The sequence below is a fragment of the Artibeus jamaicensis genome, unplaced genomic scaffold (assembly GCF_021234435.1).
Source record: "Artibeus jamaicensis isolate MK-2021 breed Jamaican fruit bat unplaced genomic scaffold, CSHL_Jam_final scaffold_754, whole genome shotgun sequence".
Lineage (NCBI taxonomy): Eukaryota > Metazoa > Chordata > Mammalia > Chiroptera > Phyllostomidae > Artibeus > Artibeus jamaicensis.
In genome coordinates, this window is record NW_026522054.1 from 6,192,092 (window position 1) to 6,210,295 (window position 18,204).

The 18,204-nt window shown below is 45.0% G+C and overlaps 1 protein-coding gene across 6 annotated transcripts in view; it reads right to left on the minus strand.

Annotated features, from left to right (window-relative positions):
- The window catches only part of DENND1B (DENN domain containing 1B), a 140,076-nt gene that overhangs the window by 106,970 nt on the left and 14,902 nt on the right, over positions 1-18,204 (minus strand). The gene's annotated exons all lie outside the window — the stretch shown is intronic.

The following is an 18,204-nucleotide window of genomic DNA, read 5'->3' on the forward strand; positions in this document are numbered from 1 at the left end:
GTGGATGAGGATCAAAATTAAATACTCTTATCTTTTAAGACTTAACTTTGGAATAAGAAATAAAATAAGTCAGATTATTAAAAATCATTATTTCATTGAGCAACAGTTTTCTTGGTATACTTAAATTTTTAAGATTATAAAATATACATTTTCAAATTTAACTGCATTAACATATTGGTTATAATTTGAAAAATAAAACATAAATGTGGTAAATATGTAATTAAACATATTCTAGTCCTCAAAGACTGGACCAAATATACGACCTTAAATTTCCATTTAAAATATTAACACGGTAATAATGTTTGCTTTATATCAAAGTTCAGATTCGAAATCCCACAGCTACAACTCTATAGAACATTTTTTTTAAATAACATAAGTTGGTAGATATAAGGCAACAAGCTTACTTAAAATATAATTGATATTTTCAGGGCATTTCAGAGAAATTTTGTAATATATTATGACTAGTTACACATATATAAAAATCATTAATATTTGTAAATGTTTTACAAATATTCCCACGGGGTTTTTATTTTCATTATTTTTGACAACACCTCTCTACTTTAGTATAATAAATAAAGTGCTGTTAATGAGCATGAATAAATATTTTGCACAAATACCTTTTTTTTAATTCTGTCAAAAATAACCTCCGAGCACTGTAAATGCGCTTTAAAAGGATAGTGTACAATGGGTAATGTAATTTCTGAAAGAGCCTTTGAAAGCCCAAGCCAATACAAGTAACAAGCACAAGCAATACGACAGGATTTGAAGTCTGCTCCAAGGGGAAGGATTCAGTGGACCGAAGACATCACCCTGCGTACCTGGGCCCTGGAAAATCGCCTCTGGGCTGTTATTCCCACAATTCCTTACTGCTCCTTTAAAAAAGCAGAAGCTGGAGAGTGTTTCCCATTGTTACAGCACAAAGAAAAGAGGAGAGAAGGTATGAATCCAAGGTTTTAGAATTAGTGGTACAAAGGCAAATGTTTTGTGTAAAAATAACTGCCAATTGTTGTCTGCGTAGCGGGAGCAAGGCTCTCTGCTAAGAAGGGTTCTTGTAGGCTTAAGAAGGTAGGAGGTGACTATTTCAGGCACTGCTGACTATTCAAGCAGGTGGATCTCCAACCTAGGATTTAATGGCCATAATGCGGTACTTCCCCATCATCGGCCCACTGCCCGGGCGCAAGAAGACACTGGTGGGGTTAGCCAGGGTTTGAGGTTTCTGCCAGTCGTGTGTGACGGAAAGAATTTAAACAGAAAAGTGGCCACTGATACGATTTGCTGATCTGAAGCTGGGGAAAAGGGAAGTGGCTTTTTTTCCCCCCATTAAAGCCATTTCAAAATTATGTTTTCAGTAGAAAAATCTACTGTATATATCTGAAGACTGCAGGACTGAGAAATAAGGCAAGATAAAGGAATGGAGCATTCGTAATTTTGAAATTAGGCAGCTCAGGCTCTGGTCGTGTCTACGAATAACAGTACTGTCTGTCTGTGATCAGAGGTGGGTACTGAAAAGGAGGCAGACGGACCTCTTCCCTCCTCGCCCTCTGCCTCCCCACCCTTCCTCCCCCTCTCCATGAAAGGTCAGGAAGAAGGGACTCTCATGTTTGCCCAAGTTCTCACTGTACTCATAAATGTTCTCTACACAGGCTATTATGGGGAAAAGACGAAGAGCCAGAAATTAGATAACTGCAGTTAAAATTATAGTCTTCCGGCTTTATTGAGATACAACTGACGTACAACACTGTGTAAGTTCAAAGTGTGCAATGTGCTGATTTCATAAATGTATATACTGTAGAATGTTTACCACATTAATGTTAGCTGACATAATTACTAACGTGTTATTTCTGTTTGTTTTTACAGGGAGAATATTAAGGCCCAACTTTTGAGCATACATACGGTACCGCTGTACATTGGGCTCCTGGGGCTTACTTGTCTTGTCACTGAAAACTGGCACCCTCTGGCCGACTTCTCTCCATTTCCCCGCCCCCCCCCCCGCAGCCCTGGCAGCCACCAGGGGGCTCTGTGAGGTCCATGTTTCTGATCCCCCATGGGTGAGACCACACACTATTTGTCCTTATCCGTCTGACTTATTTCACTTAGAATAATGTACTCAAGGTCTATCCATGTTGTTGCAAATGGCAAGATACCCTTTTTAAGGCTGAAATATTTTATAAATCTGTTATATATATATAATTGCATTGTCTTTATCTATGTATCCACTGAAGGACATTTACACTGTTTCCATGTCTTGACCATAGACTTGACTTTACGGGTGCGCTGTTTCACAGTGAGGACCCTTCATTTCTTTTCACGTGTCTTCGCAGTTAGTAGCCTTCGTTTCAGCCTGAAAATATCATCTCGACGCTTCCTGCGGGGGAGTCCAGTGGCAATGGCTACCTCAGCCCTCACTGGCCTGGTGAAGTCCTCACGTCACCAGTGTTTCTGAAGGATGGTTTTACTGGGTCAAGTATTCTTGGTCAGAGGTCTCTCTCTCTCTCTCAGGACTTCACACATATAATCTCTCTCTCTCCTGGCCTGCAAGGTCTCTCCTGGGAAATCTGCTGGCAGTCTCTGCAGGACAGATTTTTTTTTCTTTCTTCAGAGAATCTTTAAAATTCTTTGTCTTTAATTTAATTTTTAAAAGATTTTTTAAAAATTTATTTTTAGAGAGGGGGAAGGGAGGAAGAAAAAGAGAAACATTAATGTGTGGTTGGTTGCCTCTCAAGCGCCCCCTACTGGGGACCTGGCCCACAACCCAGGCATATGCCCTGACTGGGAATCAAACCAGCGACCCTTTGGTTCCCAGGTCGGCGCTCAATCCACTGAGCCACACCAGCCAGGGCTCTGTCTTTAATTTTAGATGGTTTTATTATAATGGGTCTTAAAGAAGGTCGTTTTGGATTGAAATTTTCGAGTTCACTATTAACTTTGTGAACTGGATGCCCAAATCTCCTCCCAGGTTTAGAAAGCTCCTAGAAATTATTGCTTTAAACAAGACTGCAACCCCTTTCTCCCTCCCCTCTCCTTCTGTGACCCCAACGTTATGTAGGATGTTTGTCTGAATGGTGTTTCATAAGACCTACAGGCTTTCATCATCTCTCGTCACGCTTTTTCCCATTGTTTTCAAGTGCTCCGTCTCCAGGCTCACAGGCTCTCTCTTCTGCGTGGTCTGCCGCTGAAGCTCTCTGCTGAGCTCTTCAGCTCAGTCACTGCGCCCTGAAGCTCCAACACTTCCACCTGGTTCACTTTCGTTTTCTGTCTCTTTGTTGCTCTTCTCATTTTGTTCTTATATTGTTTCCCTAAATATATTTAAATTGCTCATCCATGCTCTCTTGTAGTGCTCTAAGCATCATTAGAACGACTACCTTGAACTTCTTTCCTCCCAGGCATTTCCTGGATCTCCCTGCCTTTGGGACCAGTCCCTGGAGGTCACCTGCACTCTGTTCATAGAGTCATGTGTCCCTGAGTCTTCATGAGCCAGGTGGCCTTGACCAGGCGTCTGCACATTTGCACAAGCAGTTGTTTCTTCCAGATTTTACAGGCTGACCTCTGTAAGGGAGGACTTTCCCCTGCAGGTGGGGCATTACGAGAGAGTGCAGGGCACCGAGTGCTGGGGCGTGGGTGGCACCAGGTCCGGGCAGTGTGGTGGCTTATCAGCTCACGTCACTGAGCTCATGTCATTGGGGTCCACAGCATCTACAACTGTGTGGTCCTTTGCAAGAGCTGCAGGGGATCCCCTGAGGCTACAAGGGCTGAGAGGGTCTTCAGTAGCACCCTTGGGTGCAACAGCGTAAGGCCAGGGCAAGCAGCGGTAATGACAATGTCAGCAGCACACTCTTGGCTGGCACTGCCCTGTCACCTGCCGGGCTCTGGGCGGGGTGACGCCAAAGCGGAACCTTTGTGTGTGGTGCCCCAGAGGGCTGGGGATCCTAGTCACTCATCCCAACACTCTTCCCCTGAAGGGGGAACTCCTTCTGGTGGGGGCGTTCCTCGTGGCACTGAGGGATGCGGGCTTGGGAGTTAGGATGGGGCCAAGTGAAGCTGGTCTTCCTTCTCTGGCTCCGCCACGCCACCCAAGTTCCAAGGGTGGGCTCCAGCGCCCTCCCAGGCCACTTTCATTCACGGGTATCCTTTTAACTGCTGCTCTGCGTGGGGGTGGAGGCTGGGGTCTCCTACACTGCCATCTCGCTCATATCGCATGCATAGAATCACAATTTTGCTACATTTGCCAGAATAGTTTGCAAACATATGAGTTATTGTAGTCTTGTATCCAGTATGACTGGAAGGGAAGTATTTAGGGAAAAACTCCTTCCCTCACTGAGGGCCACAGAGGGCCAAGGTGAAGCCGGACACCCGAGCTGGACCCCCTGACGCTCTCCCTGGGCACAACGCCCACCAACCCAGACTGACAGCACTGGCGGAAGATGCCGCCCATGCCAGCCAATGACCCTCCCTCTGCCGATCCACCCCAAAGACACCACCAAACACGGTGCAACATCACCCCCTTCTCGATGACTAGCAGCCACAAAAGCAAAACCAAGTTCATTGCTAAAAACTGTTCCCTTCCGATTCCATGTAATTTAATAAAACAGAGTCAGGTGTTTGTACAAAATACTTTAAAATCAGCATACAGATAATAATACCAAATGTTAGCATCTTCTTCTAGGCCTGCTTCAGCAGTTCTCAAACCTCAGCTTGTGATGGAGTTCCCTCGAGGGCCCGTTCAATGCCAGACCTCTGCGTCCCCCTTGCAGGGCTTCCGGAGCAAGAGGTCAGAGGTGGGTCTGAGAAACCACTTTTTTTTAACAAATTCCCAAGTGCCGCTGACACTAGTGACCAAAGGGCCACACTTGGAGAACTAGGAGGAGAGACCGCGTGTCTCACAGTGGTGAGCATACGTGTCACGTGGTAAAGAACTTCCTATTGGATGGCTAAAAACACACCCTTTAAAGTATAACAATGAATAATTCAGAATTGTCTTCATTACAGACATATTTTATTTAGAAAAAAGGCATATCTTCTTAAGGCTAGAAAGACACAGCATCCAGGAGAGTCATGGTGGGATGGACCTCTGGCAAGACAAATGTCACCAAAACGTCTTCAAGACCATTTCTGTGCTGACCATTAGTATCACTACTATAACTCCAGTTCTATTATTTGTGCCTTCCTACAATGCTTTTTTCACAGAATTTAAGCAATTAGTTCCTGTTTGAACAACAGAGAGATGACTGTGAACGTAAAAAATAAGTTAAGGCCTGTTTTCTTTTTTTTTCCTCTTTTGGAATTTAAAAAAAAAAGGGTTGATTATGTATGGATAGAATCACAGGGATTCTGAATGAGAAAGGACCTTAAAGGTTCTCTCTGCCCCCACACTCAGAAGGCTGTAATGCACACCCCGCGTCTGGAGCGGCTAACGGCTGAAGCCGGGACTACGCGTGCGGTGGGCACCTTGTCGCTAACGGACACCCTTTCTGAAATTCGCCGCAGCGCAGAAAGCAGGCTGCTCGTGAGCTCCACACGCTCTCCCTTGTCCGGCTCGCATTTTCTTGTCGTCGGGTGCACAGTAGTTCTAGGTATGTTCACCAGTGTAGAAATCTCCCTAGTTTCCCACAGGAAGATATTTTCAGCAAACCAAATATTCAAATGTTCATAAACAATGCTCTAAACCCTGTGTGTAGACTTGCTCTGAGCAATAGTTAGAAATTTTTTGTGTGTAAGGAAACTTTCAAAAGGATATTAATTGCTCACAGAGTCAAATCAATGCTCTCTCTCTCTACACCTAAAACAGTTGTTGCTGGCGTTTGACTTACATATACAAAAACCTTAAGGAAATGAAATCATTATTTTAAGATGTTTTATTTTATAACCAGGGGCAAAAAACCGGCAGAAGTCATGCTTCTACTTATTGCTGCATATAAGGTACACATTTAGGGAAAAAAAGCAGGCAATTTGGGAAATCTGTCAGTTTGTTTCACCTCTTAAAAATGTGTACAAGCAGGAGAGGGGGGCAATGGTGGAAAGAAGCGGACGGCACTAGACAAAGAACATGTATGAATGACCATGGACAACAGGGTGGGAACTGACTGGGAGCAGGGGGTGGAATGGGTGGAGGAGGGCCAAGGGGGAAATGGGGACAACTGTCATAGAATAACAACAAAAATGATGTAAAAATCTCCCAAGCGGTGGTGCAAAAGTATCCACCCCAAAATCCCACTGTGATTACCTTCCCTGGGGGAATCATTTGGACAATCAAACAAACTCCTACTGTAAAACCATAAAAGCCATTCGATGGGTCAGTCTAGCCTTTCTAAATGATCCTTCCCAGAATTATCTAAAATTAACATCTCAACTCAAAACAATGAAGCTCTTTTTGCTCAGACGTAAGTGAATTCTAGCCAAGGTAATGAAAAGGGAACTTCAAAGAACTTGAAAATATAACTGGTAGCAGCTTAGATAGATCCTTTTTCTACTTCCATTCCTGTTAAACAAGACCTATTACAATAAATGAAAACCTTCATCAATCACCTGATAGAGCAATTCCAAACATATAGAATAACCCCAAACTTAGCCAAACAGGGCTAATGGGTGAGAATTGGATAGAAAACACCTTGACAAAGAAAGCAATTTCTTTTCTTCGCACTCCTCTGAAGCTGTGGGGAATCATGGTAATCGAACCATCAACACGGAGGGGCCATCTGTCCCAAGGGCCCTTCATGAGAGGGTTTTTTTTTTAATCAACAACAACAAAAAAGGGAAAGCAATGCCGTACCGCAGATGTTCAATCTTGATTAATCCATGACAAGAAACTTACAACTGAGAATCAATGTTTTGACGTTTTTCAGATACCAATCATTAAAAGCCAACGAAAAAAGTTTATACAAGCACGCAGGGAGGAAAAAAGTTCATGGGTTGCTTAGAGAAAGATGGGGTTTTTTTTATATGAAATCTGAAATTCCTTTTGGTCCACGGAGCTGCTCATCATATCCTAAAGCAATAGCTTTTATTATGGTTCCCTTACAAAGGGAGAGCAGCTGAGAGGCTAGGCTGTAAGTGAGTCTCAGACTGGCATCTGAGACTGTGATTTGTATAGATTCTGTCTACAAGTATATGATATTAAGTAAATAAGAGTATTTTACATAGTCATGGTATTCGTTACACTTAACTCTTTGAACTAAAATACATTTTTGAGAAACATAGCATTCATTTGAAACCTCAGAAATGTAAAATTATGAACCTCACAACAGTTTCATTGTATTTATAAAATTTAAAGTAATTTTCATTTTGTGCTAAGAAACAGGTGCGAGCTGGGTCGAAGCTTTTCTTGTCTGATATGTTGTTAGAAGTAGAGCAGACTCTTGTCACCATCGGATGTGAGAGTCTCAACTGCATGAAATAAGCCAAAGTTGATGAATAAACTGTACTAACTATAAAAATGATTCAAACTTACCAAAATGAGAGTAGGTATGACTTATGTCAAGAATAACTACTAGAACATCTAAAAACTGATTTTATAATTTTAAAAATACAACTAAAAAAACAAAATATTAAAGAACCATATTAAACCATGCATCTTGTTTTGTGCAGAATACCTCCAAGTTACGATGAGATTAAATGTAGAAGAAATGTACTTTAAAGCTCAAATAAACTCACTGGGAGACATGCTGTAACTGAGGTATCCTTGTTCCTGCAGGGTCTTGGAAGGGACCCTCTGATGCCAGAGGGAGGCCACCTTCCAGCACAGGCATGAGTGACAGAGGCCAGTGCATCTGCCCTTGAGAAGGAGATGCACACACCCGGGTCTCCTCAATGAGTTCACCATTCAGAACGACCATGTAGAATCCATCAGCCATCACAAACAAACAACCGAACTAGAACCCCTCCCCTCAAGGGCTGATGATATTAAAATCATCTAAAACAGTATATATAGTAAGAATGTTTAAAATGGTTAGAGAATAAACGAAGGACTCAAAACATAAATGAGATTCATTTTTAAAAGACAAATTGTGAAAATAGCTAGAACTTCAAGAAATAAATATATAATCTATGAAATTCAAAGCTCAGTAGATAAACAGATTATATACAATTGAAGAGAGAGATAGTGAACTGAATCAATCAGACAGAAAAGATATTAAACAGAATCAGGTACAGAGAGACACAAAAAAGAAAAATATAAAAGAAAAATGGGGATTAGAATGATAATATGTCATTTTAAAGTTCTAAAAGATTACATAAAACAAGGGAACAATGGAGATAATATTAGAAGAAAAAAAATTAAATTTTCCAAAAGCAGTAAAAAACATGAATCTTCACAATCAGAAATTATACTCAAGCAAGATCTCAACAAAGACACATATAGATGCATTATAATAAAGTTACAGCATACAAAAAGGACATAGAGAGCTGTAAAAAGCATCATAGAGGAAAACAAATATATATAATACACTGGGTAATGGTATATATATATATAATCACTATATATATATACATATATATGTATGTACATGTATATATGTGTATATACAGCACATTGACTACAGACTTCTCGATAGCAGCAATGAAATCTAGAAGACAGTGGAACAATATACTTCCGAACTTTTGGAAATTTGTAGAAAGACAAAACTTGAGAGATGTACCAAAAACAGACCCTGGCTAAAGAAACCTCTAAATTATAGAATCAGAAAAAAAAAATTACCCCCCAGAGAAAAATGTAAAATATAAAAAAGATGCATTTCACATAGCCAGATATAGGTATACATGCAACAATATTTACTGAAGCACTGTTTCAAACTAACAAAGCCCTGGAAATAACCTCTATAACCCATTAGTATGGACATGGTAATAACATTATTATTATTATTATTATTATTATTATTATTATTATGTGAAATACTATACAGCCTTGAAAAAGAATAAAGCCTTGAAAAAATTATATTTGTTCATAAGGAAAAAAAAATCCTTGAAACACAGTGTTAAATAAAACACGAAGGCAAGGTGAGGGCAGAGCCTTATAAATGAGAAAAAGGAGCTCAGCCCATACTCTGGAAAGGACAGTCAGTCACATGAGAGTCTGAGCAGGAACGTGGCATGCTCCGGCGTATCATAACATGGTCACTTGGCTGCTATGTTGAGTAAACGGAAACACAACAATATAATGAAGCCAGTGAAAAAACTACTGCAATTATTCAGAGAACATATAAAATGAACCTCCTGGAAAAAGAACTTAGATCTTATCTATTACTGGGATTCAGACAATATAGGGACAACATGTGAATACAAGGGGAGGAAGCAGACGAAATAAAACTTGCAAGATGACCCACCTTCCTGAGTCAGAATGCAGTGGGATGGAAACTCTCCCGACAGACTGCGGAAGACACACTGTGTGCACGCCCTGCCCCCTGGCTCTTGGTGGCATGCGGACAGGAGGGGAAGGACTGAGTTTCATAAAAACCAAGTGAGCTCTAAGTCTGCAACCCCTCTGACACAGATAATGGGAAGCACTTCCTTTCCCGCCTCCCGAGCTCCCTTAGCATCTCTGTGAGGGATCCGCAGCACTTGTAGAAGAACAACGACCCTGACAAAGGACAGAGATCTGGAAGGCACTCAAGCTGGCAATACCCAGCCGCCGACATCGGAGTCTAAACAGCAATGACCTGTCGTGTCCACCTGAACCTCCAGAAGTCTAAGGACTTCTGGGTAATACCTTTCAAACGGCCGCAGTAAAAATTTAGATGCTTGTTCACAAAACAGCCCAATAACAGGCAAACCAGGCATAACCCAGACATGACATTGCAGTTCTCAGTAACAAGAGACAAATGTTTAAGTCCTTCCTGCTAGACTGGGAAGGACGTGGAGATGTGAACAGACATTTCATTCTGTGTCTGACTGAATGGCATTGTTTTATGTCTAAAGTCTTCAATCACGGCGCCCAGCGTTCCCTCGAACTCACGTAAGGAGGGCCTATGGCTGACCTCCGAGGTCAATGTTATGAGTGACAAACAGAACAGGGACGGTGACAACACGGAACATTTCCTGGAAGGGGCAGAAAGCTATCAGTCTGCACTTGCTTGCACATCATTAAGCCTTAGACTAATTTTCACCCGTTTCCCTTAACACATACAATTATCAAGCTACTGGGGATGATTTAAGAAGACCTGGCTATGCCTGTGAAATAGAAACTAGTGATGGAGTTGCGGGGCCCATGGGGCTGGCTGCTAACAGACTGCAGGTGCAAACACAGTTTCCTGGTGCCGCTTGTCATGGGGATGACAGATAAAGGGTACAGGGGACGTGGAGACAGCCACACGGTGCATCGCAGGCTAGAGGGGTCTCGAGACTCCTTGTGTCCTCTCCCCGGACGTCACGCTCCTCCAGGCCCCACTGAAATGGGTCTGCCCCTTCATACTCTGTGGCTACGCGCACAGGGCCTGCCCCCAATCTCCTGTCTTCCTTCCTAAAGTGTCCAGTCGATTGGCTAGAAAGTCCTTCCCAACGTCCAACTAAATCTCTCATAAGAGAATTTAAGTGTTTTTTTCTCTTGTGGTAAAGCTGGAGAAAAATGGGCATGCCCCATAGATAATTAAAAAAAAAAAAAACAACTCAAAAACTGTCACTGAAACTCTTGTCTGCTCATCACGAATTAGTTCCTCTATGTAAATGTCGTGGTTCTCGAGCCTTTCCGGTCCCCGGAACGACCTGAGTAAGAAGTACCCACAGCAAGGACCGAAGGAGGGCGGCTCCCTGGCCACACCTGGACCCCGCAGGATGTCGGAGAGTTTTTCAAGCTCCTGGGGTGGTTCCGATGCACAGCTCAGGCTGAGAATCGCTGCCTCGCCCTTTCTGAACAGAAACGTTTTCCTCAAGCCTTTTAAAACTGTCCAGCTTTTTCAAGTTTGAAATATGGTTTCAAACACTGGGCTCCAAATTAGAATATATCCTATAATGCCCCAGATAAAACATGGGCTTTTTAGAGAGTTGCTCAAAGAAACGTCAGTAAAGCAGAACTCTGTACCTCGTGCCCAATTTTTCCAACGACTTCACCCCACCAACACCTTGAAGTGGTGTCTGAAACGGAGCCCTGTGCGTCTCACGGTGTTAATGGCACCCAGACCCGAGCACCTTGAAAACAGCAGAATCAGTCTGCATATCCAGTCCACTTCCCAATCACGCCAGTTCTTGCTTTGAGATGCAGCTCCGTCAGCTCCTCCCTCCCCTGCTCACCCTCTGCTACAGCCCCACGACCCACCTAGTCCCCTGCCTCCACGCTGATCTCCTCAGAAGAGCGCTCTCCTCCTGCCTTGCTTCCCAGGAGATGGGCCGGGCTCCCCACCGCTCACACTAACAAAACCCAACTCTTCTGGCCCATGTAGGTGTTTTGCGCCTCAAATGGAGCATCCTCATTTTCACACAACAAATAACTCCACATATTCAGACTAGTCGGTGTAACAAATTCTGCCCTTTGAACCTGGCTACCGGCTACCTATTTACACGCATTTCCCACCAGCTTGCGATGTGGGTTTTCTACCCATTCCAAGTCTCCTTCCTGCCTTTCACAGAACCAGCGCTGGTGCCCAACTCCGAGCACTTACTCGGGCTCCGGTGTGAGCCGCGCCCCTTTCCTGACACCCCACGTTCTCCTTTCTCTGTTGCTCCAGGTTCCACGCTTCCTCCAGACCCAGCTGGACGGCCTCCCCAGAACACGGCACGCAGACTGCCCCCCGCAGGCCACTCCCCCCGTCTGAGCCTGCCACTCTGAAACAGCCACGCTGCTGGGCTACCGTCTTACTTGTGTGTCCTTGTTTGAATGAAACTCCCAAGGGCGGAGATCACACGTTATATTCTTACTATATACAGCACAAACAATAGCTTCTTCCTCTTTTTACTGGACTGGTCGTTCTCTCCACTCACTGAGCATACAGGGTGCGTCTAAAATTCTTCCCCATCACATCTTTCTTCTGAACACATTTCACAAATTTGCTTATTTCAATTTGCTCATTTTGACAAGCAGCCAGGCTTCACTAACATAAGTCTGATTAATTCTGATTGGAAGACAAAGTAATGAATCGAATATCAGTGCCAAATGATGCTTCAAGGTGGCACAGAGGCAAAAAATAAATAAAATTTGTATTAAAAATCCGAGGGAAAAAAGTCCAGTTCTCTTTCTCCATTACACACACACACATTCCCTCTTGATACACAGAAAGGGGACAGTGGCATTTCAAGGTTCGGTGGGACAGGAGGTGCACAGGTCATGTACAGGGGGCAAGCCCGGGGCAGACAACCGGAAAAGCGGCGGCCTTCTGTAGAAGACCCATCCTACGCAGCCCCCCCCCCCCAAAGGCGGCCGCTCCTCGGTCCTCCCCCAGCTGCAGCCTTGCGGACCGTGGGCCTGGTGTTGACAGATACCCTTCGCTTTTCAAGAGAAGCCAGAACTTTCATGGGGGAAAAAAAAAGATATAATTTGTAAGGGGAAAAAATGATAAAACATTTCATAAATACTGGGTGAGTTAAATAAGGTGTGTCGGGGGCCAGCATTTCTTAACCTCTGTATATTGGTGTAAGAATTTCTGTTAGACAAGGAAAATCGTTCAAAGCTGCTCAGGTGTTCGAAGCGACCCAACACTTGGAAGTTGTGTGTCTGTCTGGTGGCTTCTAGAATCAGGATGGCACTTGGCTGGCTAAGTTCATCAGCACGTGCCACACTAAACACAGGACACCCCTCCTAATTCTGTTGGTTCCGAAGTAGTGTTTTAAATAACGTGAAAGCAGGACAGTATTAAGAATCCAGTTTCCTCGAACTTTTTTTTTAAGCAAGTCAGATACAGGCTGTTTCATCACCATTGGTATATACATACACATCATAGAAATTTGACATTGGTGAGATGCCTGAATTTTAAATTCAAAAGAAAGCACAGTGTCAAAACAGCACACCGTGTAGGGCCGGGAAGAAGCAGCTTGCTGGAGCTCACGAATGTTGCCGTCATCTTGGGGCAGGCTCATGAAGAACGGAAATCTCAAAGGATATCAGCCACCGAGAAGTTTGTGGAACAGCAGATGCTACTTTATTCTGGCAACTTCTAGAGTATTTACATCACCACTTGGAAGGAATGATGACCAGCCAGCCAAAGGGTTGAAGCCAATTAATAAAGAAATCAGCAAGGCAATTCCACCCTTTGGGATGACAAACAGAATTATGGAAAATAACGAACTGAAAACCTCTATTGGGGGGAAAATAGACAAAGTGGAAGGGGAAAAAATGAATTTGCCATCCACGAGACACAGGCCAAACACACCCTGTTTTTAACAGCAGCTTCTCCTCACAGTGTGTGAGCCACAGGTTCCGGTTCAGGGGACCCCCCGAAGAGCACTGAGGGCGTGACACTCGGAGAAGCTGGGGGCCCGTCGGGGGGCAACGTGGCTAATCTCTGAAGTGAGACTCCACGTAGACAAGACATGCTCTGCGACTCGCCAGCTGGGTGTCCCTTTTCCGAGACATTTAGAGCTCCACACCTCAGCTCTCTCCTCCATAAGCGGTGACAAAAATAGTGCCCACCCTGTAGGACGTTGTTAGGCCGAGTGTTGATTACATACACACCTGTGTGCACTGCTTACAACCATGCCTAACATACAAAAGGCCTTAGGTCACTATTAAACACCATGACTAGTCATTATTTCAGGGCAACAGAGACAAGCACTGAGGTTCAGATGTGGAAATGTGGCCACGGTGAACGACAATGACGATTCTGCATTAGCCCAAATGATGAATTATTACTACTTCTTTTTCTTCCTCTAAATCTGCCTCCCTCACCCAGGACCTGCCTGCATCCGGAGACTTGCTTCAGAATGCCATCCTCTGTGCTTCTGTCTTAGGAGTACTTCCTAGCAAATGCTTATATTTACGGTCTTCAACTACGTGCTGGTTCAAACCTCAGCGCGCCAACCACACGGCAGTCTGCCTCCATTCCCCCTAACGTGTCCGTTCCGCGTGTTCCACCTCCTTCCTCTCCCCTCCACTCCCTCACCGTCTGCCTTCCACCCTCCTCTCTTCTCACCTGGTGACCACCCCTGACCTGGTGACCACCCCTGACCTGGTGACCATCCCTGACCTGGTGACCATCCCTTACCTGGACCTCATTATCCCTTATCTGGTGACCATCCCTTACCTGGTGACTGTCCCTGACCTGCTCATCATCCATCCCCTTCCTGGTGACCATCCATACCTGGTGACCACTCTCTGGCCCGAACACTGTCTTTTTCTCACCCTCCCTATCTCTTTTCTCATCTTCTGTTGGGGCTAAAGTGAAACGAGGTGACAGCAGGGACAAGTGTCTATTGTTACCAAATAGCCGAAGAAACATGACGTGGGTTCAGAGGTGACACCTCGGCAGACTGAGCTGCGGCAGATGCCCCACGAAACAGGACGTAAGCAGGTTGGCGGCCACATTCACGCGTGGTTATTTTCAGGAGGAAGTCACATGCTCTGGCCAAGCAAAGGGCCCAGACGCCTAAGACCTTAACGTTACCCCAACCGACAGGAGAAGGGGGAGCGAACAGTCCCGGCTGGTAGGGCCGAGGGGGCGGTCGACTCAGTGAAGATCCCCTTAACCTCCATCGGGTCTAACCGGACTGGAACTGAATTCCCAGCGTTGATCGTGCCGGGGCACAGAGGTCACCAGGTGCTTGTTACACCGGTGTTGCGACCAGCTCCACCCTGGAGTTGACCAACAACAGACAACAGACTCCCGTTTGAGCACAACAGGTGCTCAAAACGCCGCAGACCAGATGCAAGCAAGTCTTCATACAGACTCAGGCCACACACCGCCCACCATTCCCATGTCTGTGAGGACACGCATTCACGTGAAACAAGGGGTTTGGGGAGAATGACCAAGAAAGGGGGAAGGACAGACTCACGCCCTCAGAACTTGGGGCTTCTTAATTCAGGGAGAAGGGTCCTCCACCCCGGCCAAAATATTACACTTCTAATGTTTCCTGCATCGTGCTACGGTCTGCAGGATTCGCTCTCCAGATCAAGTTGAACAGCTGTGTTTCAGAGTGTTAAGTCAAAAGGCCCCTCTGGAGTGGACACGGGCTGTGAGAACACCAGGCCCCTTGGTGGACGGCCATCTGCCAGCCCTGCTCTGACAACCACACGTCCCCGCCTGGGTGGCTGTCCTCTGGTTCTTCCACCTCAACCCCTCCAGCACTTTTCCCAGACTGGCTTTCTCTCTGCTGGTCAGAGATCAAACCGCCAACCCTCCGCCTCCAGCGACGTCTTCTCCGCTCTCCCAAGGTAGCGTTTGCAGAGGGTACAGCAGCAGGCCTAGCTTCTCGCAGAGAACAGAAGCCCTGCCTTTGTCTCCGGAGTCTGGGCACAGAGCCTCTGTGACGGGGAGCTGGCCTGCTCAGCACACACGGAAAAAACACCGGGGGCCTGTGGGGTTGCCACCTGCCCCCCCAACCCCAGAGAAAACCCGGCAGCGAATGGCTGAAAACGAACCCAGGTTTCTGCAGGGGAGCTGATGAAGTTGGTATGCAGTCGACCACACAGTAACACTTTCTGCTGTTTACCATAAAGAGAAGAGAACCTGTAGGGCGTGGCCCTGTGGCCGTCCAGGCAGCCCGCCCACGCGTAGTAGTCAGCGAGTGCCCATCGCTGGCCCCAGCCCACACTCCGCACACTCTCGGAGACAGTACTCTCGGCTAACTGAGGTCATGCCCATCTCTTGCCTTTCAAAACCGGCCCAACGGGAGGGTCCATGCGAAGAATTACAGTAGAATACTTTTTACTTCCGATGTTTACACCCGGCTATGCCGCACTGGGAGTCTCAGTGCTGTATTTATCACTGAAAGGACTGGCCCAGGCACCCACGTCATAGCAAAGATATCTGTTAACATCTCGTAGTATTTATTTCTCTTGCAAGTGTTGAAGTGTTGAACAAAAGAGAAAGAAACAGTAAACCACAAATCATGGACTCGGCTAAAACTGGGAACGGAAGTACAATGGTACATGAACCACAACCACACTTATAAAAATCACTTGTAAACTTTTTCAAGCCTATACATATTAAATACATCGCACAAATTTATATTTGGTTATATCATGGCAATAAAAGCGTTTTCTCAAGCATGTTAAGTGATGGGTGAGTTTGTGAATACTTACAATGGCTTGAGGAGGATTGCGATTTTTAAAATATAATTATCTTATAATTCGCTTCTAATGCAGCAACCAAGACTAAAACTTACTGAGTAAAAATTATATTACATATGATTACAGCCACATTAAGTAAGCCATATTGAAATCTGAAAGAGAATGCACAAAAGTAGATGTTTTTATGTTACTGGTATTAAAAAGATAATAATCTTTTTATTCTTTTCATAAGTGTCCAGAACACAGTACATTAATCATTTAAAAACTAAAAGAAACTGTAGAATAATCAGAATTACTTGAAAAGACCACAAATGGATGATGAGTCATGAGGCAGGTTTGCAACCACAGAACAAAGTATTCCAAATTAAGAAATAAATCATTTCTAAAAAAAAAAGAAAGAAAAGAAATAAATCATTTCTGTTGCGTGGCTCCTACAGCAATATTATTAATCCATTTCCCAAATTTTAGGAGAAATGTAAATGTGGGTTTTTTTAAACCTATAATGATGATTAGCTCGACAACTTCTAGAGCTCATGCCCAACAAGCTTCACAAAAGAAACACACTTACTCTTGTGGGGGTGGGAGGAATGATGCCTACACGCAACAGCTGTCTGGCTGGGGGTGTGGCCTTCCTCTTTCCAGAGGCACAGAAAAATCCAAGCTTCGCAAAGGACGACAATGAAGCTGAAGGGTCTGGGCAGAGTGCAGAGGCCATGACGGGCTCAAAGTTCAAACTTCAAGGCGTGGAATCTCAGATTATTTCTGTGCCTCTGGGTCCTGACTCATTTCTCCTGATACAGGGTCAGGACATCCACCCACAGGCAGTGGTTCCTTCAGCTCCATCCTCTGCAAAATACACACACTTCCGGCTTCTAAATCAGACCTTCACTTCTAAACTAGAATGTGTGATGTGCCGAGGTATTGGTGATGGTTCCATTCAATGAGTCTAGGGCAGAAAATTCATCTTATCTCAGCAAAGCCTGTCCCGAGAGCCCTGCAGGGACCTGGTTTGACCTGGGGCTGAGCAGAGGACTTAATCATGGGGGTGTCAATTTCGTGAAGTCACATGAGTCAGAGTCAGGCTCGCTGAGAATCAGCAAACAGCTGAAGAAGGGGAAGGGCTGGGTCACTTAGACGTCTTGGGGAGGAGCTTCAGAACAAACAAGCAGAGGAGAGACTCAAGGCAGCGTCTTCAATGTGTCCTGGGTCGGAAGGAGGCCCAGAGGAGAGCCCGGCTCACTAAGAATGAATGAGGCAGGCTCTCCAAGGTGAAAAGCTTACGAAGGTGAAAGCGGGGTTTGAACAACATTACACGGACCATGCTAAAGTCCCAGAGACGTTTTCAGTATTTATATGAATGACTTGAAAAGGTAGAAGGATGGGGAAAAAAGAGAACTAGGAGCCAGACCCCCAAACCTGACCCTTAAAGAGTTGAAGTTTGAGAATTGAGGTTGCAAGCAAATCTCCCTGACAAGGCCCCGTGTGCGGTGCAGTGCGTTGAGAAAACTACCAACAGGAAGGTCAAATCCTTGTCTCCGGGGAGTGGATCACCTAGTGGGAGAACCACACACAATTCACTTAGAAGGGCATTGAAACAGCCAGGGGGCCTTCAGGACTGTCAATCTATGGCTTCTGTTTAACCAAAGGAAGCTGAGCCCAGAGAGGTGAACCGGTTCACGCCAGGTTGCATGACTAGCTACAGCTTCCAGCAGAACCAGGAGTCAGTTCTCTGGGACCCCAAGTCCCGCGGAGCAAGGATGCGGGGGACGAGCAGAAGGAAAGGCGGCACGCGCACAGCTCTTTTGCAAAGTAGACAAACATTTGTCACATTCACTTGCTGTGACAACCTCCAAGGAAACCAGCTGAACCAGCTGCTCACCTGCCCAAAGGTCTGCTCTCTGTTGCTGAGGGAAGGAGTGAAAAATCGAAATTGATTCCTCTGCTGATAAGTAAATCCAATGGATCCAAAGATAAAGAGCCCTCTGTATTTTGATAAGAAAAGCAGTCCAAGCTTTCCATATAGAGACTGTGTCTGCTCTCTAACAAAGACGCTCTGTTTTCTG